Raw genomic sequence first — 27,943 nt, 5'->3', positions numbered from 1 at the left:
AGAATGAGYGTGGCCTGTGTGCACGTCTGGCAGCCGTACTGAGGGCAAGCAGAGCAGGAGACTCGAGGGTGCCCTGCTGTCGCTTCTGCCGCATACCGATCAGGCACACTTAGTTGCTGCATTGCTGGTAAGAGATGGAGCTGAAATGTAAAATCTGGATTTCAAGCCCCAGGAATTTGAGGGTCTCTTAAATTAAAGGTTTTGCTTCAGAGCCTCATGCAGGCATGCTACAGCTGTAGCTTCCAAAACGGATTCTGGGTCTCTCAGTCTTGGCATGATCCTTCTGCCCGGTCCATAGTAGGGAGGCACTTGTCTTCGTGTTGGCAACAAACTTGGACCCAGAACTTCCTCAGGCTAATAGCAGGCACTCCTTCTGCTGCGTCGCTGGTGACAAAAGTTTCATGCCTCTTTCTACCGATTTAGCAAGCTCTTTGTGAAAATTCAGCAGGGGCTCTGGGAAAGGCAGGGCTGTGAATCCCATCGTGGATAGAGCCAACTCGACATCGTAGCTGAAAGCGCAAACTAGGGCAAGATGCTGTGAAGGGGGTAGGGAGAGGGGCCATTTGTTGTATTTTTACCTACCAAATTACCTCTGAAACTCTGAGCTCTGAAACTTGTTGGCAGCTTGTTCTTCGTAATTTGGAGGTGTACAGAGAAGATTCGTGCCTCTCGCACCTTCTGAACAGCCTCTTGGGAAGTTTCCTAGACCTGGTCAGGAATGGGTTTTTGTTCTCGTGAAAAGCTTCAACAAAGATCAAATGAGTTTTCATCAACGTTTGCTTTCCTATGGCTTTCTTTTGCAAAAAGCATGGGAGAAGRGGAATTGTTTGTTAAAAAAGAAGCTTTTAAGTTTTGTTTAGACTGTGGTTCAATGCTTTGCTGGATTAAGACATGAGGTAGTAATGGAATCTCCTGTACAGTTTTGCTGCCTTCCTCGTGTAGATGGACACTGCTATCCTAACACTCCTGCGTCTACTCGGCTGTGGGCAGAAATGCCCTTCACAGGACTGTAGAAATACATGTTGTGCGCAAGCTTGAGAAGCACACTCGTAATTTAGCAGATAGTTAGTCCCTTACGGACTTGGACTGTGCCCTGATGTAGGGATTCAGAAATCTCTGGGAGGAGGTTTCCAGGTCTCGGCACTCGGATGACGCTTGGTCTCTTGTAGTTGTCGTTGCTGGCTCGGTGAAATGACCTGGCTGATTTAAGCTGTGTTCAGAGAACAAACTTGTGCATGGTCACAGACCGAAAGAGAGGCCAGTGTTTTCTAAAGAAGCCTCTGATTTAGGGGGCCTATTTTGCCGTGATTATTCAGTAGCCCTAAACATCTGCTGCCCACATCAGGTCCTCTGGTTGTTAGGAAGGATCTGATCGTCAGAAAGATCAAACCCTTGGTATTTTGTTGCCTGCACTCGAAAGCTGTTTTAGCACATGAAATAGCTTTCAGCTGTGATAATAGCATTAAAAATTAGTTCATTGGAAAATGAACTCATCTATGTTTAATAACAGACAATAGCGTGGGCTGCTCTTCTGTGGGCTTTTCCCACTCTCATATCTTTTTCAATTGAGGGATTCTGAGCTAAAGGGCTAYAGAAATAACAGGCCTTCCTGAGGTCCTGCTTGGGACCTGAGGAGAGCCTTCACAAAACAGACAAGATGTGGAGAATTCTTTCATATTTTTCCAGGGATGTTATCCTGTTTAAATGTATTTCCATTGCATCCATTTTAGTGGGATTTTGACAGCAAGCAGAGACCCTCCTGCAGTGTGCGTGGGGAAGACAACTAGATTCATCTTAAGCTTTACTGCAGAAGACAGTGAGAGGAATTTCACTCGTATCACTCCAAAAATATTTAAAGGCAAGGAGAGCGAAACAGTTAATCAGAGAAAGGGAAATGCTTTTACAGAATTGATTCTGTCACTGGTATTGGCTTGCATATTTTTACTGATCTTGGTTTGTTTCCTTTTGTTTTAAGGTAAAAGCTTATTTAATGACAAAACAAAAATAACCTGACACATAGCAGATGCCAATTAATTTATGAATGTTTTGACAGTCTCTGAAAACTGCAGTCAGAGACCAAGACTGCCTCAGACTAGACTTTCTGCACCTTTAATAGAAAAGCAGTCCTTAACTCAGAGTTTGCAGTCAAACAACCGTAAGATGAGAGACAGCCCGTAGAAATGACAAACAGATGGGAGGGTGTGCGAGGAAACAGCAAGACAATTAAGATTAGCATAATAAGCAACGCAAGGAGGTTATTGTAATGCTCCGTAATTACACCCAAGTAAGAAACTGATGGGTGGTGAATTTCTTATTTTCTGCTTGAAAGTGATTGAGTTGTTTCCTGCTGCTCTCTGCTGTGTGCAGAAGAGTGTGTGTGTGTGTGTGTGTGTGTGTGTGTGTGTTCAAAGCCACTTTCTCCTTTTCAGGGGTGGGATCTGCAACGTTGGGGCATGATTCCTGGGGTTGTTGGATACTCCCAGTTTGCTGGAAGCTGTATCTGGAATTGTGGATGCTCTCTGCTCGTGAAAACCAGTTTCCAGGATGATTTGAGACACTTTTTGAAACCTGTGTCTTAAATCTCTGCATGTTTTGTCTGCTTAGAAGTCAGGGTTAGTGAATATAAGAAGAGCCTATTACCACTGGGAGATGAGCGAAGTACCTAGAGCAATCTGGAGGTAAATGCTGTGTGCTCCAAATTCATCCCTCCTTTCCTGGTCACCTTTTGGTGTTATGATCAGCGAGGAGCAATGTTCTGCTCAGGAGGCAGCAGGTCCAAGAGGGGAAGGAAGTCCAGTAAATGAGGCCAGGCACAGGAGCAGCTGTGATCAGAAAGTGTTCTCGACTCCACAGGCAACAGGGCAGATGGCCCTGAAGTTTGCAAATTCAATTAATAGGCTGGGGTGTAGAGAAGCATCTTATGCACTTTGATCAACCACAACTTGGAAAGCCGCTGTTTGACTATTTAGRTAATCAGAGCAGGTTCTCCCAGTGCTGGCAACTTGAAGGTTTGTCATCATTTCCTACATGGAGCATAAAATACATACTAGTAACAAACTAAGGGCACATTTTTAGGGAGAGAAAAAAGTACATTGAGATTCCCTTTGATCTGTATGGCGTCATACAGATGCAGTCATATGGCTGCATTCAGGTCGTAAGTTGAACTTAGCTCCTTTGAAGTAGGTGGAACTGCACTGGGTTAGAGTCTCTGAAGATCTGCTCCCCAGTTTCCTTGGCTATACAAAGTGCAGCTTGGAGCTGTGCAATGGAAAAGTGCTTCTTGAAAGGGGGAAGGCTCTTACCCTCTTTATTTTTGGTTGTATTTTTGTACAGCTGGCTAATGAGTCCCAGCTCRTGCAATTATTATAACAGAGGTCTGCACAGTTGGAACCTCTGTCAGCTGCTGAGCTTCTGCTCTTCAGAAAGAGGAACATTTTCTAAAGTTCAGCAAAGTCTTAGAGACCATGGGGGATCTGTAATGAAGCTCCATTGTCTCCAAGGCGTGAATGATCTTCTCTTTGCTAACAATAGACTGTGCCTGGGCTCCAGGCAGCTGACTGTATCCTTACCCACTCCCTGTGGGTTAGAGGCTGGAAATGTGTTACTGGGGAGACACAGCACAGAAACTTCATAGGATGGAGCCCTTTGAGAGTCTCCTGGTAGGGCAGAATTCGTGTTTGAAGCGTACTAGAGCTTTGCTTTCTAACCTTCTGTCCCATGAATGTCTGTTCATCCTGTTCTTTTTTAGCATGTGGCTTGGGCATGTTTAGCTCATACAGGTACAGGAGACTTCATCTCTGACTTGGAAGTCAGGGAGTAGCGAGGGCCGGCTGCTGCCTAAGAGCCGGGGAGCCAAGCACAGTAACACGGCTGGCAGGGCAGGGGTCTCGCTGGCCAGGGCCTGTCCCCACAGCACCCAAGWGAGGTGAGTGGGCCAGGCTGGGGATGGTAGTCAGGGTCAGCCAAGAGCCCACATCGTTAGGCAAGCCCGTGCTAATGGGGCAGGTCCAAAGTCAAGCTGAGAATGCAAGTCAGGGTCAGGATCACGTCCAGTGACACCAGGCAGGTCCGAGGTCCAGCTGGGAAGTCAGTCCGCGGATCAGGCTCCGGGGCCCAAGGCCAGGCACAGGCATGGCTGGAGCTGGAGACTGGCACATCTGCAGCGTAGCTGCGGCTGAAGGCCTGTGACTGAACTTCAGCGGAGCCCCTAGGCCCATGGGCAGAGGGGGTGCGGGGAGGCCCCAGGTGAGGTGGGTCAGAGTGATTAAGGCTTCTTAGTGCACCAGGGCCCTGACAATGAATTTACTTTGCAACGTTTTATCTGTTAGAAAAGCCATTTTGCACTGTCTCTGCATCCCTGTCAAGGGCATAAGAAAAGTTCAAAGCAAATTGTCAGACCTTCATAGTCGGTGCAAAATCCACAGTGGGTAGACAAGAGGAAAATGCTGCTTTCGGAGCTGGGAGACAGAGGGTTGGAGAGGATCGTTCCCGCCTGTGGCCTGTCAGTTGGCCGCAATGTTGGGGGGTTGGCAGAGCCCTGCTCTCTGAGATGGACCTTACGTTGTCAGTTCAAAACTGCGATAAGTGAACTGCTCCTTCCTTCATGGTGAAGAAACCTTGCAGCCTCTCCTCTTGCACTAGACGGGGTCGTGGGACTGTCTGAGCTCTAGTCCACCCTCCAAAGCATTGGAGCTGTGAAATTGCTTTGCGCGCTGCCGCAGCAGCGGCTGGTCTCATCGCTGTGTGAACCTCCGTTTGCGCTCAGCCTTCCCTCCGACGGGCACGGTGCCGGTAGYGGAGGCTCGGCGCCAGGAGCAGAGGTGGCGTTTCGGGGGTTCGCCCCGGGGAGGGCTGCTAGGCTGAGTGGGAGCATTTGAGGGCTGCCTGGGCTGTGGAGCGCCGACCGCTTCATGCTGCTTTAGATGCTGATGACTGTTTTGGCTGGCTTTGAAGGCCGATGGGCTTTAGCGTGAATTATTTTTCAGAACCATTCAATATCCTCATCCTGTTCAATCTGTAAGGAAGGGAAAATGTGCACTTCAGATAAGTGGTGTGTGGCACAGATAAATCAGCTATAAATTGCTTGATTTCCTTTCTCATGCATAATTTTTTTCTAAGCATCTTGGAAGGGTAGGCCTGGGTAGGGGGAGTGCGGCGCCGGTGACCGTACTGCACTGGTTTTGTAGCRCAGAGGCACATTGCTCTTTTTCCAGCACTGAAATGCTGACTTGCGTTTTGTCGTACATTGCTCAGGCGCTGTCTGCATAGATTTGCAAGCCTGTGATGAAGGGAAGCAAACTACAGGCAAACGAATGACCTTGAAAGAGTCAGTCAGTAGCAGCTTGTTTGTCTGTGCCCCCGACGAGCCCGTGGCTGGAGTACATTCACTCTCCATTCTTAAAAATGTTATTCTCTCAGGGGTCTCCACTATATCTCATTTGCCGTCAATATTTTTCGGATATGGCATAATTCAAGGGGCACTGGGCAAGTAGAGGAGCTTGGGAAAAGCAGTTGCCCAGTGTCTGTCTGTGTTCCCGTGGCCGTGTGGGGAGCAGTTGATAAGGTGGTAGCATGAGAACCAGCAAGCAAAAATGGCCTCAAACTGCTTCTGAAATGTCAGCAACAAGAAAGGATGTGTCTGACCAGATGTTTAAGTAGCACAGATTCTTCTGACTTGAGCAGAGCTGTTTGTGCTGACTTACCGAACTGAGAAGTTGCTCTTTTTATTACATATCTGTCTGACCTGAAGGTCTGGCATGCATCTATACAGATGTATATTTCATAGTATAGGTGATCTTTAATAATAATAATAATAATAACAATGATAGTTCATTAACTGAAAACCTTTCTCTCTACTGCAGGGTCTGTGTGACAGTAGCAGCTGTGGAAGTCCCCTTTCCTCCCCTTTTCACTTTCCATTCCTCAGATTTTCTCAGTACAGGTAAGAGTAGGCTAGCAAGAGAGGAAGGTACAACAGCACTGTAGGGTGCAGCTTGCTTACTTTTTTTGACTGTCTCTATCGTATAGACATGAGAAACGAGAGCAGATTCAAACTCATTGCACAGCCAGGTCTAGCACCACCAACGACCCATGAGTAAAACAAAATAAAAAATCCCAAGTCACTTTGTAGTGCCCTCTGCTAAAGAATATTTCAGAATTTCTTTCTCCTGCCGATAAATGTCATCCTCCCTCTTCCTTCCCATCCTCCTCATCTAAGACATGCCTGCAAACACACATGTGGGCTGCTTGCTCAAGATGTAAGTCTGCTAGCTTTAAACCCCACTTGGATCCCCCAGAGCATTAGCTCTTGTCAGCTGAAGACTAAGTCATCTGCCGGCAGTGTCCCTCTTTCATGAGGTGGTGCGAAAAGTAACATCAGGCATGCGCCTTGGTGGCAGGCAGTAGGAGACCAATGAGATCAATGGATCGCTGTTGATTGAGATCTGTCTGTTGATTTTGAAGCTTTCTTTAAAAGAAAGTGTCTTTATTCCCATTGTCAGATTGTGAGAACTGCAGAAAAGTGAGTGAAAAGGCTGGATCAAGGCTGCTTCCATGTATCAGGAACAGGAACGGACCCCTGGTCAGCATCCTACCTCTTGGATAGTTTCCCATTTGTCCCCCATCCAGCGAAGGCACAAGGATAGCCCATTGCTCGTGATCTTCTGGGCTTTAGTGCCTTTGCTGAATCTGTCATCAGGGTTACCAAAGAAAATCACTTATTCTTTTCTTTTCGTGTAAAGACTTGTCAGCTAGAAATGCGACCCGAACCAACAGTATAGCACAGGAGTTGGTACGCTAACTGAGTGAGCCTTGGGGCTGCAGCCTAAAACAGAAAGTAACTCTTCATCTGCCAAGAGTTCAAGGAAGGAGGGAGGGAGCCCACAGAGGGGAGCATCTCCTGATACCTGATGCAGAGAAGGAGAAAGAAACAGAGACACCCATGGGTGGATCTGAAAGATGTTTTCTTGTGTTTGGGAGACATTTTTCTTTAAAAAGGAAGAATGTAGTGAAGCCTCACTCTGTTGTGCTTGCTCTGACCTTACAGTGAAAAGTACTAGCAATGCAGTCATGTTGCAGGTTCATTCACAGACCAGGCTGCATTAACCGTAAGCATCTCTGTTCCAAGTTTAATTAGCTATTCACTGGGAATAAAGAGCTAAAAAAGAAATATTCCTCTTCATATCTACAATTTCAAATAAAATATCTATTAAAAAGGAATCATCTTGAATAAGAACTGTACTTAAACCATCCCTATTCCATCAGGGCCTTAAGATCATCCTGGTCTAGCTGAATAATTGTGCTGAGGTCCACTGCTTTTATCATGAGTTAGTGCTTTTAAATGGTTAATCATTGCATGCCTGTTAGATTTAAATTGCCTGATTCAGGATGGCAGGCAAGCTCCCTGGATCTTCAGAGATCATCATGGGAAAAGCATGAACCAAAGTGGAATTAGCACTTTTGTTTTTTGTTGTATTACTGGAGAAAATCCAAAGGGAGGATCTTTTAATTTACCTAGTCAGTAAGGCAATAGAAGCTCTCAGGATATGAATTGGAATCCTAAAATGCAAAGATTTAGATAGTAATGTTCTTTCAATGACTAAAACATAAGGTTATGTTAAAATTATCTGCCCAGAACATGATTTGAATGGTTTCAGAAAGATGTGTTACTCAGTTTTGCAAAGTGTAAGGCATTCTGTACTTATGGGAAACTCCAGTGATACAGAATCTAATAGGCTAGGCATCTGTTTTTTTCCAGAAATGAACACTGGAGCTTATCAGTAGAAATACAGTATCTTTTGAGGGAGGTTCTTCAATGCCTCAGAGATATCACAACCCCCCTTTTTAGATATCAGCTGCTGTGTGCGGCTTTTCCTACTTACAGTATATGTCATTTGAATTGGATAGTGAATTTTTGACTAGATATATGGGAATGTTTTTCTGCCTTCCACACAGCAGTAATATTGCTATCCCTAGGGAAAATAACACTCACTTCTTGGGATTTGCTTCTGAGAAGGATTCTTGAGGTGCTTAACACCTCATATTTGGGAAGGGCAGTTATATTGCTAGAGTTCCACTGTTTTCTTTGGAGCATGGAACCAATTTTAAGAAGGAAGAGAAAAAAGAAAAGCTATAGATGTGATCAGTTCTGGTCACAAAGCCTGAGAGATGAAAACTGTCTGCTTCTGTTGTTAGTATACCAAAGGGTAGAGCTTCAGTTCAGAGGCATCTTGAGAAACCTGAAGACCATCCAACAGAGACCTCATGAAGTTTGTCAAGAAGTGCAAAATTCTGCTCTTGCAGTAGAGTAACCGTGTGCATCGGTAGAGGCTGGGAACCARCTGGCTGAGCAGCAGTCCTGCTGAAAGGGACCTGGAAGGTGTGCTGGATGCCAAGCCAACTGTGAAACAACAGCACACTCTCACTGGGAATAAGGTAAACTACATGCTGGGCTGTGTTTAGAGGAGGGTGGCTAGCAGGTTGAAGGAAATCCTTATCCCCCTTTACTTGGGACTGGTGAGGCCTCACCTGGAATGCTGGGTCCAGTTTTGGGTCTCTCAGCTCATGAAGGATGTCAAGAAACTGAAAAGGGTCCAGCAAAGACCTGCCAAGGTGGTAAGGGGCCTAGAGCACATGGCTCGTGGGGAGAATTTGAGAGAATGGGGTTTGTTTACCCTGGCAAAGGGGAAGCAAATGGGTGATCTAAAAACAGCCTACAACCGCTTGAAAGGAGTTACAAAGATGACAGAGCCAAACTCTTCCCGGTAGTTGCAGATGATACGTCAAGGGGGCTGTGGCCACAAGTTGCAGCTTGAAAGTTTCAAGCTAGTCAGGAAGAACTTCTTCCCTTGGAGGGTGCTGCAGCTCTGGAAGAAGTTACTGGTGATGTTGTATCTCCATCCTTGGACATTTTTGAGATTCATATAGACAAAAGCATGGCTGATGTAGTGTTGGCAGTAGTCCTGCTTCAAGGAGGATATTGAGCTAGAGACCTCCAGATTTCATGCCAACACTTTGGTGTTTCTTTGTGAACCCTGACTCCTGGCCTAATCCAAAGAAAAGAACCATGGTGATGCTGGGAGCAGCATCACTCGAGTAATGTGCTCAGCTGATGCGGGAGCAGCAGATTGTACTGTTCAAGCTGGTTCTTTGAATCAGTCTGTGAACAGGGTGAAAGCATGTATTTCTCTCTTGGCATCTTTCCCCAGTCTATTTGACACAATCCAAGGTTGCTGCTGCCTCTGGATGAGACGTTATTAAAAACCACTCAGATATAAATAGACTGTAGTGAACCAAGGCTCCTTTGGTTCAGCTGACAATGTGCCCTGCTTCCAGCTCTCACCATCAGCCATCCTTTCTCTTTTAATTACATTTTTTGTTTTTTTTTTTTCTTGTGGATTTCACTTCCGTACCACAGGGCTGAATTTCTGCTGGGCTTTTGAAAGTAAGTAGTTACTAGCTGATACGTAGCAGCCATGATAAACTGCAGTTTGTGTGACTCGCTCTCTTAAGTTTTCTAGGATTTTTAGTGCTTCTTGAAACTTCCAACAGATTGTATGGCTCAAGGATAGAGTTAACAGAGTCCCTTGGCTTGCTTTAGTGCAGTAGTGCTCAAGTATTTCACGGTGCTTGTGACTGATCTTCCAGCTGAAGCAAAATGTGTAGTCGTCAGTTGATTAGACTACTAATGTACTGTGAGAAAAAGTGCGTCTTTGACAAAAATAAATAGGGCCATATTCTCAGCTTGGTTAAACTGCCGTAGCTCTGTTGATTTCAATGGGGTCATGGTGGTAAAAATAGTATCTTCCTTGTAGGCCTTTTTAACCGTCTTTTGCATTTTCGATGGCCTTAAGAACGGCATATAAATGTTATAATGTATCTGTATTGTTATAATGTATCTGTATTGTAGTGAAACATTTGACAGTACTTCAGACAAGGCAGCTTGTTAAATTGTTATTGGTTAGTTGGATTAACAACTGTTGAAAGAAGTAAGTGCTAACAGTTAGAAGTTTGGTAGGATTTAAATCAGTTGTCTTCCTTAAAGTTTTCCTGTTGTCTGAAGTGTCATTTAATATCTGGAAGAAGGTTATTTGGAAGTTCCGTTAATTACCTGGAAGAAGAGATAAGCAAGATAGAAACTGAAATGTCCTCCAAATAGTAGTGAATAAAAAGAAATGTTATGAAGAAACCAGGAAGCTTAGAAGGAACAAGAAAGAAAACGAAATTTATCATGGAGGTGCCCAAGTGAGTGTGTGTGATAACATGATTTCCACTGATATTTGAAGGAAATACATCATTTGGAAAGCAGTAAACAGGATATATTAGACTGTACATGTCTGCAGTGCAATACAGCCGAAAGCACCGGCACGAGTGCAGGCTGGTTTTGCTGAACAGAATGATGTCCTCTAACAGAGAGGTGTGACAACTTCTCCCTTATCTGTAGTTCAAATAAGAGGCACTGATCTGTCAAATTGGGTTCTGAATCCTGATACCATGAGAGGTAGCAATGCAGATAGTGATGCAAAGTGATAGGAGAGTCAAGAAGGGTAAAAAAAAATCCATGGTGCTAGTTGTGAGCAGCATGGTTTAGGAATATGGCAGAGTATAGCGGAGAAAAAGAAGTATGTTGACAGGAAGGGTAAAACCACAGAAGAAGGAGAAGGATTCTTGAACAGTAAATGAATGATTTTTAAAAAGGACAAATTGTCTGGGGGAAAATCTCCTTTTTATTTGTGGAAGTCTTGTTGCCTTTGCCACAGGATGTAGTACAAAGCTGGGCCACTAGGAAATAAAGCGTACTTAACAGTTCTGCGGTGGCTGACAAGTCACTTACGTGAATTAAATAGCTTGCGCAAAGTGAGTTCAACGGTAAAGTTCAAAATGACAGCAGTGGTGAAGCCTTGAGGAAGAAAAAAGGAATCCAGGATGTGTATGTTGTTACCTACTTATAAGTAGTAGTTCTGAATTGAGTCTGTTTCTGCCTTTGACTTGAGGGCAGTGGGTCTTGCCTTCCCATGAAGAGGCAAAAAGAATTGCAGATCTTTTCCGCTCTGAAACATTTTGAACAACCTTCTGTAGATCTGGCAACTTAAAATAACTCCCAATTCATTTTGTGCTTTTTAGTGCTGTCTTAGGCTGGGACACATTAGCACTTGCATTGATCCTAAGCTCTGATGAATTTTCATGCATTGCAAATGTTTGGGAGGTTTCACTCTACTGAAAGTGTAAAAGCCTCTTAATAAAAACAGATGTGATTCAGTTTTGCTTCAAATGAGCTTTTCCTTCATATTCTCTTGTTAGCGTTATATGGAATGAATGTGGAAGGAGCAATTTACCGCTTATTCTTTATGGTTTCTGCATTCGCATTTTCAGTTTAGAATATTCAGCCTAAATTTTCTTTGCACACATAGAAGATTCAGAATTCTGTCTTTTCTCCTCTGTCAGACAAAGGTATATGTAAGGAGTTTGAAGTTTAGAGTCCAGATTCATGCATTATATGTATTTTTTTTCACATTTTGGACTTGACTCTGTCCTATGCCTAATGAGATCCTCAGATTTTTATGTTATTTTTGATTTCTGATCCTGTAAGGGAGTGATCAGAATCAGGCACCTATGGTACTAAGTTATGCCATGTGTTGGGGCAGAACTCCGTCGGTGGAATTCATTGGAGTCCTTTTGACATCGGTACAATTATGACAGTGCAAAGTGAAATTCTGGTCCACCTCACTGAAAAAAAAATTATAAAAAGCACTTCAGTATCAATTTGTAAAAACTTGATGACAGTGGTCTACAATTGTTGGGTGTCGTTTTGGCTATAATTCAAAACAAAGTTTATCATTGTACAGATGGTATTCTTTAATATTAGCTTAGCATATTTATTCTTGGAATTCATAAAAGTAATCAGAAATTCAGCTTCCACCACTGAATATAGGAAAGTCGATTGCTACCAAGAGCTTCTGGTGCAGTCTTGTACAAGGAAGTGTGCATTTTAATGACTAATGAGCTTAATTTCTTTTTGTACTATATTCTTAGCAATGAGGTTGCTCACAGATTGCCTTGTCCATACAGTGGTCCATCCCTTATTCAGRGACCGAATCTGGGTCCAATTGAAATCTATATGACTTATTGAATGACTCCAGTAGAATCAGACTGAAAGAATGGAGGTAACCTCAGGGCCTCCATCAACGCAAATGACAGCGGCATTTGCCTGCTGAAGTAATCRCATTGGCACTGCGAAGCTCTTTGCTTGAGGAAGAAGTGCTCTAAGCTGCCTTGGACTGGAGAAGAGCGATGTGAGATAGTCAGTCGCTGAATCATAGAACAATTTGGGTTGTGAGGGATCTCTGGTGATCAGTCCAACCTCCTGCTGAAAGCAGGTCCAACCAAATCAGGTTGCTGAGGGCCATGCCCAGTCTAGCTGTGAATGTCTCCAAAGGTGGAGATTCCTCAGTGTCTGTGCACTTCTTCCAGTGTTTGACCACCCTCAGTCAAATTCAGTTCTGTTTCTTCTTTGATAAATACATGACTACAATGTTATTGGTACAACAGAGAAGCTTGGTCTGAGACATCTGAAAACCTAATGAGAACAGAATGACTTCTCTTGTTCTCATCATTTCCTGTTATAAACAAATAGCAACAAGCTGGCTGCGAGGCACTGGGAAATGTCACACTGTTGTTATCTTCAGTAATTCATTGCTCCAAAAAGATCTTTTTCTTTCACGTCATTTAATTGGATGGAGGAGACAAGAAAAGTGCTTGAATGATATTTACAGTCAATATTTTCTTTTCCTACCCATTCTGTAATCATACATGTGGTTAAATGAGGGAGAAAGCTCTTGCAGCTGTAATTCTAATCAGACAGAGTCAGAGAAGCAGAATATTCTGTTTTTCATCCTACAAGAATTTTCCCTATGATCATGGGCAAATCATTTAACTTTTGATGTCTTAGCTTTTTTGTGGATGTCTCACTGCTTTGAGTTCATATGAAAGTTTGCTCAGTTATTGTTCATAGCTTCATGTGTACTAAGGTCAAAAATGCACATCGGATCATCTAATCTAATCTCTTCTATATCCCACCTTGAAGAGCTTCACCAGGATGTTCTCTCTCTGAGTTTGTGTTCCTGTGTGTTCGCAGTGAAGAGCCTCAGGCAGCGCGGTGGGAGGCGTTCTAGGGGTCCTACAGTTCCAGTTCCTCAGTGTCCTGCATGGACAAGGGGTGTCGGATCTGATAGTCTCAATTGCCATCTTTTTTACTGTCCTTATTTCTCCATTTCCACAACTCACTTTCCCTATGCTTTTGAATATTTTGGGAAAATCCTGAAATTTCTGGCTTTCCCTTATGTCTCCACCTTAGATAAGAGACCTCCTTTCTCTTCACACAATTTGAAATATATCTGCATGCAAACCTGTTTAACAGTATTACCTGTTAAGCCTGATTAACAGTCACTTTAATCTGTGGAGATTATCAGCCTTTTGGTCTCATGTGCTGCTGCTTTAGATTATTAGCACGTTACTTTCTGTCTGAACTGAGAATGAGCCTGTGTTTTCACGGCGAAGGGTCCAGTGTTGATGCCGAGTGCGATTCTGTGCAGCAAAGATGTTGCTCGGAGTAAAACTGAGGCCAGAAACCTATAGGCAGGCACAGAGTACAGGAGTGTTTTGACAGATACAACAGGAATGATGGCAATAATACGTTGACATAAATATGCCTGATAGGACTGTTAACCAGACTGCCTTTATTGCTAATTAAGGATTGAGAGATGGAAAAACTGGTAAAGAACCATATCAATACTGAAAAATACCCTCTAGGGGCCAGGTGTCGTGCTGGGTGATGAGAGGGAAAAATGAACTATGTGAATATAAAAATGAAGAATCTTTAATTAAAGACAATAACAAAACAAACGACCAAAACCTCATGAGCTATTATCTCTGTTTGATTTCTCTTGAAGATATGCTTTCTCTTTATTTTGTTTCTGGCATTTCCCTACTTCCCTTACCCTTCTGCAAGGTAAATTTTTTTCTGAGATTTGAATTTAGAATTATATTTTCTTCCCTGCAGGCACATGGGAGAAGAAAGCAAAATATTTTTATTCCTATAGCTGGTGATATCTGCTCATCAGTAGGATGTGAAAGGCCTTGCATATTTGGTTTGCTATTTTTTGATTTCCCCCCGTGCCTTTTCTCTGTAATGTCAGACTTTCAGAGGCAGAATGGGCTGGTGAAGGAGAGGCTGCTTAAGGGAATTCGCACACCGGGTGGGGKTGAATTCTGCAAAACCGACTGTCCTGCAATGCAGTGGCCCAAAAGCCCAGGTCATTTCAAATTCTGGGATCCCTGCCCTTCCTTGCCACCAAGGGCAGTGCAGGATGAGATGGCAGAGCTGGTGTAACTAGATGTGCTCTCCAACTCTTGAAGCTTTTTGAAATTGTATTTCTGCCGTGGCAAGTAGCGGTGTGGAAGTTGCGCTGCCATACTTGTGGGGCCGTATTGCCTGTGGCATCAGAATCTGATATGCTGAGGGCAAAGGACAGCATCGGCTTCTTGTAATTTTCTTGTGCTTCTTACCATATTTTCCATTTTTCCTAAAAACCCAACTTTTACATTCATGTTATTACTTCAGAATATTAGTTTTTGTTTTTCTGTGAGCGCATTACCTTACCAGAGGAAGAAGATATGAAGATGTCACTGTAATGTGCTGGAAGATTCAGACTCCTGAAATTTAACAAAAGAAATACATCCTGCATTTTAATTCAGTTCCACGGTTTGAGGAGCTTGATTCCTGATTTCTGTATGCATAAGGTTAGCAATACTAAATGGAGTTGGATTTTATTCCCTTGATCTCTGCAACAGACTGTTTCGAGACATGCAGTGAGCTGTGACTGAGCCTCGGTCAGCTGTACGTCAGAATGAACTCTCCGAGGTAGCGGGGAGTAGTGGGAAGTTGTCAGGCCGCGTTGTTATTACTGAGGGGGTCAGCTATATGGTTGATAATGTGAAGGGTGATTGTAAACCAGGTTGTCTTCTCAGGTGCTATTCCCTCTTGCCCTTTAGAAGAGAAAATGCCCATCTTGTGGAAAACTTTGCAAACTGTTCTCTTAACTAAGAGAAGCTGAGAAAAATGTGGGGGGGACAGTGCCAGTTTTGCTACATCATCTTTCATGACAGCGTAGCGTTTTAAGGCTAACAAATACGCATAGTCAAAGTTCGATCAGTTCCTTCTTCAGCTAGTAACCCTTCTCAGAGATGGTGGTGGCTGGAGTCAGGAGATGATAAATTAAAAACAAGCCGTTACTTGACGTAGCATTTAAGCATATGTATTGTGTTAAGTAGAGGACTGCTCTGCACCTGGCTCTAAAGTCAAGTGATCAGGTGCTTTGCCAGGCATGTATTTCATACCTACTTGTATCTTCCTCTAGCCACCTCAAATAAGATGATATAATAATTCTTGGCTTCTTTTCTTCCACCATTTGATCTCTGGCTTAGACTAAACTGTTTCAGAGCTGGTTTGGATCTCCAGTGCAGTGGGTAGGATCCCTGAAAGCCATTACAACAAATTAATCTCTGGGATTAACCACATGCCTTGTTGCTTTTGTCCTGCTTTGACTAACAAGTTTTGACAAGTAAATTATCAGGGCAATAACCCTTGTAAGATGGGGTTGATTGAGAAAACAGGAAGGAGCTTCAAAGCACAAATGGTTTATTGTCACAAGAAACATAGCAGATCTTCAGGGATGTTGAACCCAATTATCCATATCCTCCTTGGATAATGTCAAGCTGTTTCAAGCTAATTACCCAGAGTTTAGACCAATCCGTGTATGAATTTTGTCTAGTTCTAATGGACTCCTATTCTTTGGCTTTACTCCTCTCAACTGCAGTGAATTTCACTTCTGAGTTAGTTGTGGTTTTGTTTTAATTACATTGCAGCAGACTAATTGGATGGCTCAGGACTGAATGCTTAATAACTTGATACTGCATATTATTAGTGCTGTCATTTAATATTAGGGAGTGAAAGAAAGTTGCCACTAAGCATGCAGATTTTGGTGTCTATTCTTCCAGGAGAAGAAACTTGAGTTTTTCCATGTCTTGGTTCAGTCTGCTTTCACTTAGTGACAGATCGAGCTCTTATTAGGTCTATAAAAAGATTCCCATTGATTTGAATGAAGCTTTTATAGAGACACTGATTTAGGTCTCAATTTAGCAACGTACTTTACTATGTGATTAAATAGTTTTCCTGTTAACAGAACTTAAACATGCTCAAAGAAAGTATTAATGCATGAATCAAGACCTTAAAGAAGAATGCTCACCTTCCAACTCACCACAAGAAAACAGTAAATCATTTTAAGGGAAAGCTAACCTTCTAATATTCACCTTTTCCTTTTAATTTTCACCAGACAGTTGTGACTGATTTATCTTGCCCATTCTTGCTTTGGCTGATAAGGGGTAAACTTCAGAAGTTTACTTCCAGTTTGCCTGCTACCTCATTCACCAATAGCTGGAATTTTTCAAGTCTGCTTTTGTTTTGCCGTGCATTTTTTCAATTGAATGACATTTGATCTGTCTAAACTGAATAGGAGTGTTACTATTTAATTCATGGGGGTTGAGATTTTTACCCGCTAACTTCAGGGAGATTACTTGTGTTGTACAGTTTGTTGTGCGATCGGAATTGGGTCTTTGGGGTGCTGTGCCTCCCTTTGGGCATTTAATCTGGCATTCAGCAAAACACCGACAGCGAAGCTTATCTTTAAGGAACACCAGGGAAGTCGGTGGGACTGTTCAGCTCCATTAAATTTGGTATGCAAAAGTGTTTCAGAAGGTGATACTTGCATAACAGAATGGGACTATATTCAGTGCCTGGTTTCTGAATCTCCCGGATTGTTTAATGTCTTTTCACGACGCTCCAGTGTTCACTGCTTCCGGTAAGGCACGTAATTACATACTTAACTGTTCCCCTTCCTACTTGGGTATCTCTGTGGAAGGTGCAAGTGGTCCCAGGGAAAGAAACAAGGAAGAAAAATAATAGTTGCACATCACTGCGTTCTAACCTTTGTTTCTTTAAATCTTTGGTGGGATCTCCGTGGTTGAAATAGAATTTATTACATGAAAGCCCATTTATTTTTTAGAATCGCTGCCTGCGTTACTACTAACAATTAAGAAATTATTGAAAAATAAAAAAATAATGGTTTGCTCTGCTCTCTGCTTTCTGCATTTTGCTTAGCCTGAGATGATAAAACCAAGTGGGTCACTTGCAATTTTTGTCTCTCACAGGATTGGCACAGTGCAATTTATTTGGAGTTCTGGAAATAGAAAGGCTATTTCTTTTTTTAAAACTCTTGTCTCCTGTCAAAAAAAATTGTTAATGTTTCTATTCATATTTAATTTCTCTTAAGTTCTGATCTGCAGCTTAAAGGTTACAGTGCATGTTGAAATCTGGAGGTATGACAAGTGGAACGTTAGCACCATTTATACTTCTCTGCTTTGTGTAATTCATATTTTGACATGGCTGGTCATAAACCTACTTTGCAGTTTGTTTAACTTATGGTGATGAGCAAAGGTTCAGTTTGTTCAGGGAGTCAATCATCCTAGTCTGGACCTAGAGATTTATGACTTAAAAAAAAAGGAGTCTCTTCTCTTCTTATTTTGTTATATCTTAAAACTATATTTTCCAGCTGTTCTTTGTACCATGATTGCAAGTGATTTTTGTTGCTACCTGAGACTCTCCTGTTATCCCTGGCTTCAGGAGCTGGAACTGTAAGGAAAACACAGAACAGAACAAAGCTTGGGATAAAATTTACAGGTGCTAATATTGCTGATGAGCTGCAAGTACTTGTTTTATAAGTCACTGGACCCCAGGGGAAGTTCGTGGTGTTACACAGATAGTGCTGTGCCAGGCCTGTGTCATCTAAGGATCCCCTACACTGGAGCGACTTCTTATAACTGTCTGTGTTGCTGTTATGTTGTTTTCTGCTAGCGATGTTGTCTGTACCTGAGAGAAATCTGCACCTGTACTTCCAGGCCTGCTTGATATTATTGTTTGGATGTAATAGTCATAAGGAGTATGTAAGTAAGACAGTCTTGAATAATCCTGTAGGTGCTTCTGTTCTAATCCCTGCCTTTCCGTGTTCAGACGCTGTTAAAATTAAAAAAAAAAAAAAAAAATTGCATCTGCTGTCCCAAAGCTATGACTGAATATCAGAGATGGCTATTTAGCTGTCCTCTTGAGAAGAAAAAAATAAAAGAACAACAAAACTCACAGACAAAAACAAGTGAATGTAAATGAGATATAATGCTGTGCTGCAGGGTTATTTCAAATGGGAGGAAATATGAAAGACTGAAATGTAAAAATACATCATCAGAATGGTCTCTTTTCAATATTCTTGACAGGTAATTCACTGAAAAGAGTGCAAATAAATCTGTTTTAAATGGTAATCAATAGATTATTGTGTGGGATGAGGAATAAATGTACTATTTGGATCACGCAAGGTGATTCTGCCCTGGCTGCCTGTTACTTTAGAAAACCTTCTGCTAATGCTCACTCCGATGTGAAACCCCAAGAGAGCTGCATGCAGATGTGGATTACAGCCATAGCCAGTATGCTCCGAGCTAGAAATACAAACATTTTGTAAAAGAGACTTTTTTTTATCAGTGTYCCCTCAACTGTATCTAATGTTGAGTAATCTTTGCATTTTCAAATGATCCCAGGTGCTTAACATTTACCCCAACTCCTTTAGGGGAGCAGCACTGGAAATTGGAAATTCCCAAGGAGTGAAGAGCTGTGAACTGGTGTAAAAACACCCCCGTGCCACACTGGTTACAGTGGCCGTGTACCAAGCGGGCTTCCAAGAAGCCAGTTTTCGCTGGCTGGCCGCTCAGTCGGTCGGTCGGTCGGCTGGGGAGGCCGTGCCCGTGGTGTCTAACCGGAGCTGGCCCTCAGCAGCAGCCGGAGCYGAGAACTGCCCTTGGCGGAGACGCGGGAAAGGTGTGAACGCGTTTCCCTGTGTTTTGTTTCTGTAGGTGAGGTCTTCTGTGGAGGCGGGGAGCGAGTGTATCCGAGGAGGGAGTTTGGTGGGGCTCGCAGGTAGTACTTATGTGGCTGCTCGGTGAGGATGGAGGAGGGATTAGATAGAAGATATAACAGCTAATTAGAGTGATGGATGAGATCGTATATCCAACAGAGCGCAGGAAACCCATAACAGAGTCAAATATTGAACCCCAGTTTTAATTTTCTGAATCCCTGGGCCAGTCCTCTAACCACAAAATATAGTTAATGTCACTACGGCTGGTTTTACACCAGCGAGACAATATCAGGAATTCTTCTCGTGTAGCACGTTGTAGCATCAGTAAGAGTGAAGTCTCTAAGACTTCTTTGTTTAATGTGTCTTTCAAAGCTTAAGGGGAGCGAGAATAATTTTTCCCAGCAAGCGTGAATTCACTGCTGTTGCTTTGTGTTGTTTTTTTTTTCCAACTGTTATTACTACTGAATTAGGGGGTAAAAATCAAACCCTTTCCCTACTTTTATTTTATTTCTTTTTACAGTACAAAGCAGCAGTAGGTATAAAACACGTGCACTAGTACCCAAAAAAATGTTTTAAACAGCCAGTACAGAATCATAAATTGGGCTGGAAATTTTGTATTTCTGAGAATGCAGTTACTGTAAATTAAGTCAGGTTTATTTATGAGACTTATTAAAGTAAAATATAGAACGAGTGTAGTTTTCACAGGCGGCTACTCTTCGAAGAGACAGAGTAATTATGGCCATAAATACTGTGTGTAATCCTGACGGGTGAAAGGAGGCCGCTCAGAGGGTGCCGCCGCAAGCGGGGCCGGCAGGCGTGACGGGGCCTCCGGACAGACGGACGCTTTGTCCCGGCCTGGCCGAGGGCAGCAGCGACTGAGCCGCTGCCCTGGCGGCTTCGGCTGCTCCCGCTGCCGCTCTCGTTGCCTGTTTTGAGCCGAAAGCTCGCTGTCCTGACAGCTCTTAATGTAGCGGCAGAACGTGGCGGGAAGCAGTTAAGACAAGCCCCCATCGCGTGCCGCACGGAAATTTTGGGCCTGGCAGCTGCTTACGGCGCTGCGCGTCTCCTCGTGCGCGCGCGGCCTCCCTGTGGGGGCCGGGGTGCCGCCAGGCCCGGCTCCTGCGCCCGGCTCCCGCCGCCCGCCGAGCTCAGCTCGCGCCCCCGCTGCGGCGGCTCCCCGTCCGCTGGCGGCCGGCCTTCATGCCGAGAAGCCGCCTCCAGCAAGCGTCGCCCTCGAGAAACAGGTAGGAGCAAAGCTCGGACGGGGGCGTGCGTGCGCGGGTATGGCTGGACCCCAAGGCTCTGGCCTTTAAACGGCTTCCAAATACGGGAGGTTACTGCCTTCTTTGGGTGTTGCATTGCGGCTGTTTCCAGAGCTGTGTTTCTCTACCTGTTTGCCAGAAAAGTCCAGYGACAGTGTACTGGGGGAAGGGGGGGACTAAAGGTTATAAATAAACCTGAGTAAAAATATACAAGAAAAAAATGTGTTGTAAAACAAAAACATTCCCTTGAAAAAGTAGCTGACGTGGAATTGCCATAAGTCAAACTAGTAAAAAGAAGAAAAAGAAATATTTAGCAAGCTTTAACTATCCATGGAAAGTCTCCTTCTGTAATGCTTGCTCCTTGCAGAAGGAGGTGGCTTTGCCATGCTCCGTGGTGGAGATAGCTTTAGCGTACCTGGGCCATGACGCTGTGATGGTCCCGCGGGCTTCGTCCTTGCCTCGATGCTGCTTCGGGGTGGGCATTTAGTGGGCAGTAAATAAAAGCTCCGCACAGCATGACTTATTTCTAACAAGTGTCTTATAAACTACTCATAACCTTCAGGGCGTGAAAGACACTTTCTGCTGCTTTAGACTGGGGCTTTGGTTTGAACCAGCAACCTAAAGGTGAAGGGCTTCTGTTTTCATCAGCCTGATTCATCTCTGCCCCCCAGGCTTCCCCAAAAGGTGGGTAAGGAGTAAGAGGCAGTTTGCTCTTGCTGATCGCCTGCCTCCCGYTGCAGTGCGCTGGTTCCCGCGTCCTCTCGTGGCCCGTGTGATGCCATTTTGTGCTCGACGGTTTCTGCAAAAGGCAAATGTGGTCAGCGCAGAGCAGCTAGGTTATAAATACATGTAAATGGAGAACGACTGAAGCAGTATTATTTCTTGCGGTGTTTTCTGAGAGCAGCCTGTCAGCAGAAACGTGCAAAGAGGAACCTTCCGCGCAGCCATTAAAATCCCAAAAGTGAAACTTCCTTCAGCCAGAAGAAAAATTTTCCCTCAGCTGCTGAGCGTGTGACAGGCCATTAACGGCGTTGTCCCCTGTGATGATGCAGACCTGGATAAAAGTGCAAACCTTAGCAGAATAAATACTTCAGGGCATAAACTGATTAACGGCTAGGATCAAGCTGAACTTTCCCGCCTAGGTTAGAATTACATGGTGCTGTTTCACATACGCTAGTGCTGTTGTGGCTGACTCGGCGTGATGGCACCAGTATGTGCTGGAAATGAGGATGACTGGTGCTCGTCCACCTAACTGATAGAGGAAGAGTGCTGGATTGGTGGCTGGGGCAATGATGATGGGTGATGGGTTTTACATTCTTCTTCCGAGGAACCCCAAAATATCACACAGTGGGGAAAATTTGTCTTTTTTTTTTTTTTTTTTTTAAACCCTGGCAGTTCCTATGGATGTTTAGTGAGGGAATTCTTGGGACGAGAGGGGGGGTAATGGATGCAAGGCCTGATTCATTAGCGTGCTCTTGCTTTGTGTTCTGCCAGCTGCGCAAAACAATGTCAAATCCAATTCAGCTTCCCAAATATTCCTTCTCCATTATATAGTTAGCATAAGCATGCAGAACGGAATGGGCCTAGAGTGCCCGTGTGATGGCATTTGTGGAGTGGCTTGTGATGCCAATATTTATCTTTTATCCTTTTCATATCCCCTTTCTGAATCCACCAAGCAATAAAGCCAAGAGAGGATTAGAATGTCATATCACCTCCAAAGCTACCCTGGGTACCAGTTTCAAGTGAGGATAGAAAACTGAGGATAGAAAACTTAACAAAGCAGGGAGCTAAAACACCAAACAACTGAAAATTTTAGACTTTTTCTTTTAATACGGAAATTATGACTTTGCATTTTAGTCAATCTGGCATCAAGCTTACCGCCTATCCCACAGTGAGATCTAGCAGAGATGGAGAGAGAGGGTTTAACCTAATGTTTAGGAACATCATCATGAGAGATACAGGCTGGTATAAGCTCTCTGGTCTTGTAAGAAGAGTCACAGGCCGCCTCTGGAAATAACAGAATCAAATTGGCTCACCCTTCCTCTTGGGAACACTGAAAAATCTTGTGCTATTAGGAGTGTGGAAAAGATGCATTACTGGCTTGGGGAGCTGCCATCTCTCGCTGCTCGCCCACGAGAAATGTGCAATGTTTTTTTCCTACCTGAAATCAGCATTTGAATGTTTCATTAGGAACACCCAGGGACTGTCACGCGTGTTGTAGCTCCCTGCAGCCGCTGCCGTATCCTTAGCTGCAGAACCTGATTGCCTGTCACTGTTGCGGATTTACACTCACCAGGTCAAGAGATACATGAGAGATATTCATGTATATGCATGGCACAAAAAGGCAAGTATCTACCTAATGCGCACAGAAAGGACAACAATTACACTGTGTCATAGTTTCACTTCTTCATAGCTCCGCTGGATTGCAGGAGGCAATCTGAGCATAATTTTTCCTTGTAAGCGCTGGTATTTGTTGTGTGGATCCTTGTTGATGTGACTTGTTAACGGCGCTTGATCTTCTGTAGGTGTCCTGCTGACCTCTTTCTGAGCTCAGTGCCTTGGTGTGTCCGTACACATCTGATGAGATTCTAAATGGTGGCTCTTGAAACTTTGAAGTAGACATTCACGTTTCAGAGAAATGAGTGATTCTTTTAAGAAAAAAAAAAAAGGGGGGGAGTAAGTCACTCTCCTTACACAAGATTTCAGGGTTGTCTTTGAAATTAAAGAAGGGAATTAACTGTGATTAGAGCTGAACAAAATTTGAAGTTTCCGTCTCAGTGGGAATGCCTGCATTTCAATATTTGTTTTTGTTTCAAATTGGTATTGAGATGTGAAATAGAACATCTTAACATAATGGGAATTCCAAAACACTCCATTTGACTTTTCTTTAATCAAAAGGAAGTATTTTAACACTTCTCAGGTTGAAAATRCATAATTTATATTATTGATTGGCTCTGCAGTAATTCATTTTGAGCCTTTAGTATTTAAACTGTGTACAAGATGGGGATTGCAGTTAAGACATCTGATGTCTCCTCCATTCCTCCTTCTGGGTTGGCCTGCTTCTCTGGACTACATTTTCAGGGATTATTCAGAATTATGCAGTTTTCATAATGTTTCATGCAGATCCCTCAGAGGAAGATCCACATTCTGTTGGAAATGTAGTCTTCTGGGGCATTCAACTTGTGTTAGAAAATGTGGGCCCATACTTCAGCTTATATAAATCAACGTGCTGTTAGGGAAGCACAGTTTAGTAATTTCTTGAACTAAGTTCAAGCAAAACATTTTGCATCAGTTGCACTTAAAACCCAGCATCCTTTGGGGCAAGGAACTCTGTAATGAAATATTTCATTTATAGTTTTCTTAGACAGTGATTTTTCTTAGATGGTGATAGTAGTAGTATTTACCATTTTTCAGTAAAATCATAATTTTCCAATGGAAAATACTATTTTTTTAATTGCATATTTGATTAGCAAACTGTCTTATTCCTACAATTTGTATTTCTACAAATTTCATTCATTGCCTGAGGTCTTCCCTCTTGTAATGACCATTCAAGTCTGATCTTGTCAGAGACAAATTTCGCCATAGAGGTTCTGAAAAGGCTATTCTGTTTCCCCTTGCCTTCACAGATTTACAGATCACTAAGATCCACTAATTGTCTTACAATTGTTAAATCAAGAAAGAAGAAATGAAGCAAAGATGCTGAATGGGTTCCTGGGATGCTGAGGGTTGTCTTAACCCTCCATCCCTGCACTGGAACATAGTTTTAAAGTAGTAAGTGCCCAGAGTCAGACTGGTTAGAGAGTAGGCTGGAGGAAACAGCAACCACCTGATTAGGTGTCGATAATATCTCATTCCTGTTAGCCTTGTTAAGCAGCTTAATTTTCATATTAGCACAGTCAATTCTATGAAAGTATCATGGGAAGTATTTTGGGATTTCTTTAAAATTTTTCTAATACTTTTGAAAATGCCACCTTTGAGTTCTGTCTTTAAACAAGGTAGTGGCCATCATAGATGCAGGTGATGGTGGATAAAAAAAATCTTTTAAAAAGATTTTTAAAAAACACCTTTTCAGAATGCTGCAAATAATTGGGATGAAATTTCCTCTGAAAAGCTGCAGTCCAGTATTGCCTGTTAAAAGTTGACTTCTGGTATTGTGCTGATGCTGGTTTTTAGCTGAGATGAAGAGAGCTTTAATTTAAAATGAAATATGGTTGTCACTGTCTGTGTTGTCAGAGGATTTCTTTCTTTTTCAGTTTTGCCTCTCTTCTGAAAGCATAAATCTCAGGAATTGCAAAAATTTCTTTTAATCACTGTTTTGTCACAGGTACGCTTGTAGTTTGTAGCTGGTTATTTTGTTTTAAGGTTGTCCAAGGTCACAATGCAATTGAAAGCTTACTCTTTCCCTCACTATGTTTTGGGAAGGATGAGGGATGCTTTCTAAGCTTCCTTATGTTAGGAATATAAGAGGAAACAATATGGTAATATTGTATGTTAATGCAGAGTTTGCCATATTTAGATTAGATCATTACCTCCTGCGGTGTATAAGCATACCGCCTCCAACAGCGATGGAGCCTATCAAGGTGACCCTCAGCTCCTTCCAGTAATTTATCTCATCAACTGTGCAGTAATTTACTTAAGGTTGAAAAGGCAGAGGAGTTGCTTCATGACCTTTGTGTCTGTCAGTTCATACTCCAAAGTGTGATTTTACTACCCATTTTATGTGAGGGGTTGCATAATGATAATGCTGGGACCTTCTTAAAATTCATTACCTGCACCTGTCTTTAATGAATTCTAGCAATCATGTATTCCATGAACTGCCTCTCTGTTGCCTTAAGAAGTCTTTCTTTGTATTGATTTTTAATTCACTGCCCTTTAGCTTTATTGATGAACCTAAATATTTCAAAAAATAGAAATGCAGATTCTACCATCCAAGCATACATAAACCTCATAGCAGTGCCTGAGAGCACTCTTGTGTCAAATTTATTCAGACATAATAAACAAGTGTAACTCTCAGTGACTACAAAGCCTGGGCCTCACAATTGCGCGAAAGTCCTATTTCTGCACAGAAATGCATAGTCCTGAAGAAAACTCCTATTTAACTAATTCTTGACTATAGCATGAGCAAGATAATCATATTCCAGGCTTCATTAAGATTCCACATACAACCGGTTGTACAAGTATTTTCTAGACCCAGATTATTAAATTAAGGGCAGTTCATGAACGGAATAAAGGTTGGTGTGATGATGAAACATGTAGTACTAGAATAGAGAGATGAAAGCAGTGCTTTTCAGAGCTATATTGTCAAATGTCAGTACGCACCAAGCGTAGATAGACACAACACCTTCTCTAAATTAAAGAAGTCCACTGTCAGCTACTAAATTGAGTGGTCTAATGAAAACTAACATGAAAGGAGAATTCAATGATGTAATTCCTTAACCATTACAGTATGTAAAAGAAATCCAAACCTTTCCTGAAGTTTATAAGATAATTCTTGTTCCAAAAAGAACATCATTTGCAAAGTAGGTATGGTGGAAACAGACTAGAACATAGTGCAGAGTCATATGGTGACAACATTAAGCATGTGTTTTTGTGTACCTTAATTGTGTAGTTAGATATTTCTAAATATTTGGCTGTATCTTAATTTGGATTTATTTATACATTTCTTGATTTTTTTTTTTTTTTTTTTTTTGCCTGTAGGTTGCTTTAAGGTAAATAACATTTTTTTGTGGGTGTGTGTGAGAAAGAAATTTTATACGAGCATAGCCATAATCTTTCATTTCATATTAAGGGGTTTTACAGTTTTTTTCTCCATCTGTGAAGAAAAACACTTTCATAGTGTTGTTTTTTTTTTTTTTTTTTTTTTTTGTCAATGGGTGTCAAAATCCTGTGAACGCTTTAAGCCTTGTGGAGGATAACTGTCTAATTAATTTTGTACATGAATAAATAGAAGCGCAAGGAAGTCAAGGCACTTATCTGAGAGTATGTAGAACTATATCTGTGAAACGGTTTAGGCATTTAAATCTTACCTGTGATCAAAGTCTAAAAATAATATCCTCAAGAATGCTGTTGCTTGTCACTGGGAGTACCTAGGGTCTGCTCTTTCAGACAGAAAGTTGTGTAGATGCATAAAGACCGACTCTTGACAAGCCACAAGGTTAATACTTCTGGATGACCTACTTTACAGCTTACTCTTGCCAAATCTATAGTGCAGACACCTCTGAAATGCGATCTGGCAGGCGTTCTTGCAATACGCCCGTCAGGGAAGTCCGACACAAAATGCTGGCGGTGGCCACTCTGTTGGCCCTTCATCCAAGTGCTCCATGGCTGCAGCTGCTGCCCGGGATGTGGAAGTTCAGTTCCCTTCCAAGTTTCAAGGGGTTTGGATGTATCTTCTGTCCCTTGGGGCATATCTTTGCCACCAAGCTGCAGGCTGAGGGCAGACCTTACTCAGTTCCTGCTGTTCAGTCGCTTTTGTTCGTATGGAATAAATGAAATGTTCCCTGGGCAAAGAGCAAGTTTGTTATCATGGGGCTCAGAGCAGCATTTGGGACATTTGTCCTAGAGAGAGATGGAAGGATTTCATTCCAGTCCCTTCAGCAGTGAATTTAAATATTTTACTTTATTATTCGCAACAAGGGCTGGAGTCTGCATCTTTCCTTCCCCCAGAGAGTGTCCTGACCATTATGCTAGAGAGTCTTACCTTATTGCCGCATCCTTTCTAGCCCAGTTAACATTTTTTTTTATTCCCTGTGAGTAGCAAAGAACTTTAATGGGAGGCTTTGAGGAATCTTCACCTGGAGCATCCCTGTAATCTCCCCAGTGGCAGCTGTACCTTCCCAGGCCCTCAGGTGAAAAAGAAGGAGCCTCATGTCCCATATCCCGGTGAGTRTACTAGTTCCTCTGCTGTGATGAGCTGTGTTTTATGAGAAAAGGCTGTTAGAGACTTAACTTCAGGGTACGGTTTAGGGTGGTAGTTGCCTTACTGCAACTCAGAGAAAGGCGTCTTATTTCTGATGAGGAATAATGTTTAAGCTGTACTTAACAGTTATCAGTGGTAAGGTTGTGCACTTTCCTTTTAGCGTCCAATTTTTATGAGTCCCGTTCTTAGGTGCTTAAGTGTCCTGATAAGTAGGTGAGCAGAAAAAGGTGTGTGGATGCTACAAGTCAACAAGTCCCTAAGAACTAGTGTCCTTCATGACTGTGTGTTAGCTGATGGGATACACCAAATATACACCAGATGCGCTTGAGAAAATGTATTCCTCACAGTGTAAAATGTTAACCCCATATGTTCATCTACTCCATCTCACCAAAAACAACAAAAACCTTGTCAGTGAGACAAAATAGTCTCATTTTCATACAGTGCATAGTTGCTTAAAAATATCTAGAGGTACTATCTGAGTAAACAGGGACTGTGTGCTCCTGAGAGTAGCGTATTGTTTTGTAGTACTGAGCAGGCAAAGCAAACCTGAACGTGTTCAGAGGTCTTCTGCTCCCTTGGAAGCACGGCCACGTAAGGTATGGCTCAGGCTTCTTCAAAGAACAGGGGCTGCGGCTTGTGCAGGGGCAGGCAGGCAGGACACAAAGAAGGTCTCATCTCTTTAATCAGTTTAGCGTTAATAATAATAATAAAAGATAAACTGGCCTAAACAGAAATAAAGTTCCACAATGAAG

General features: G+C 42.7%; 1 protein-coding gene and 1 long non-coding RNA gene across 7 annotated transcripts in view; both read left to right on the top strand.

Moving 5' to 3' along the window:
• Positions 1-27,943, top strand: part of TSPAN4 (tetraspanin 4) — a 282,853-nt gene that overhangs the window by 118,462 nt on the left and 136,448 nt on the right. The gene's annotated exons all lie outside the window — the stretch shown is intronic.
• LOC112962686 lies at positions 57-27,070 on the top strand. Its single transcript, XR_003252379.1, has 4 exons — positions 57-127; positions 5,862-5,941; positions 8,194-8,433; positions 27,030-27,070. It is a non-coding gene; the product is annotated as an uncharacterized LOC112962686 (long non-coding RNA).

The sequence above is a fragment of the Apteryx rowi genome, unplaced genomic scaffold (genome assembly GCF_003343035.1).
Source record: "Apteryx rowi isolate R43461 unplaced genomic scaffold, aptRow1 scaffold_152, whole genome shotgun sequence".
NCBI lineage: Eukaryota > Metazoa > Chordata > Aves > Apterygiformes > Apterygidae > Apteryx > Apteryx rowi.
The sequence above is the reverse complement of the archived record's forward strand: the minus strand, read 5'-3'. Positions and strand labels throughout refer to the sequence as shown.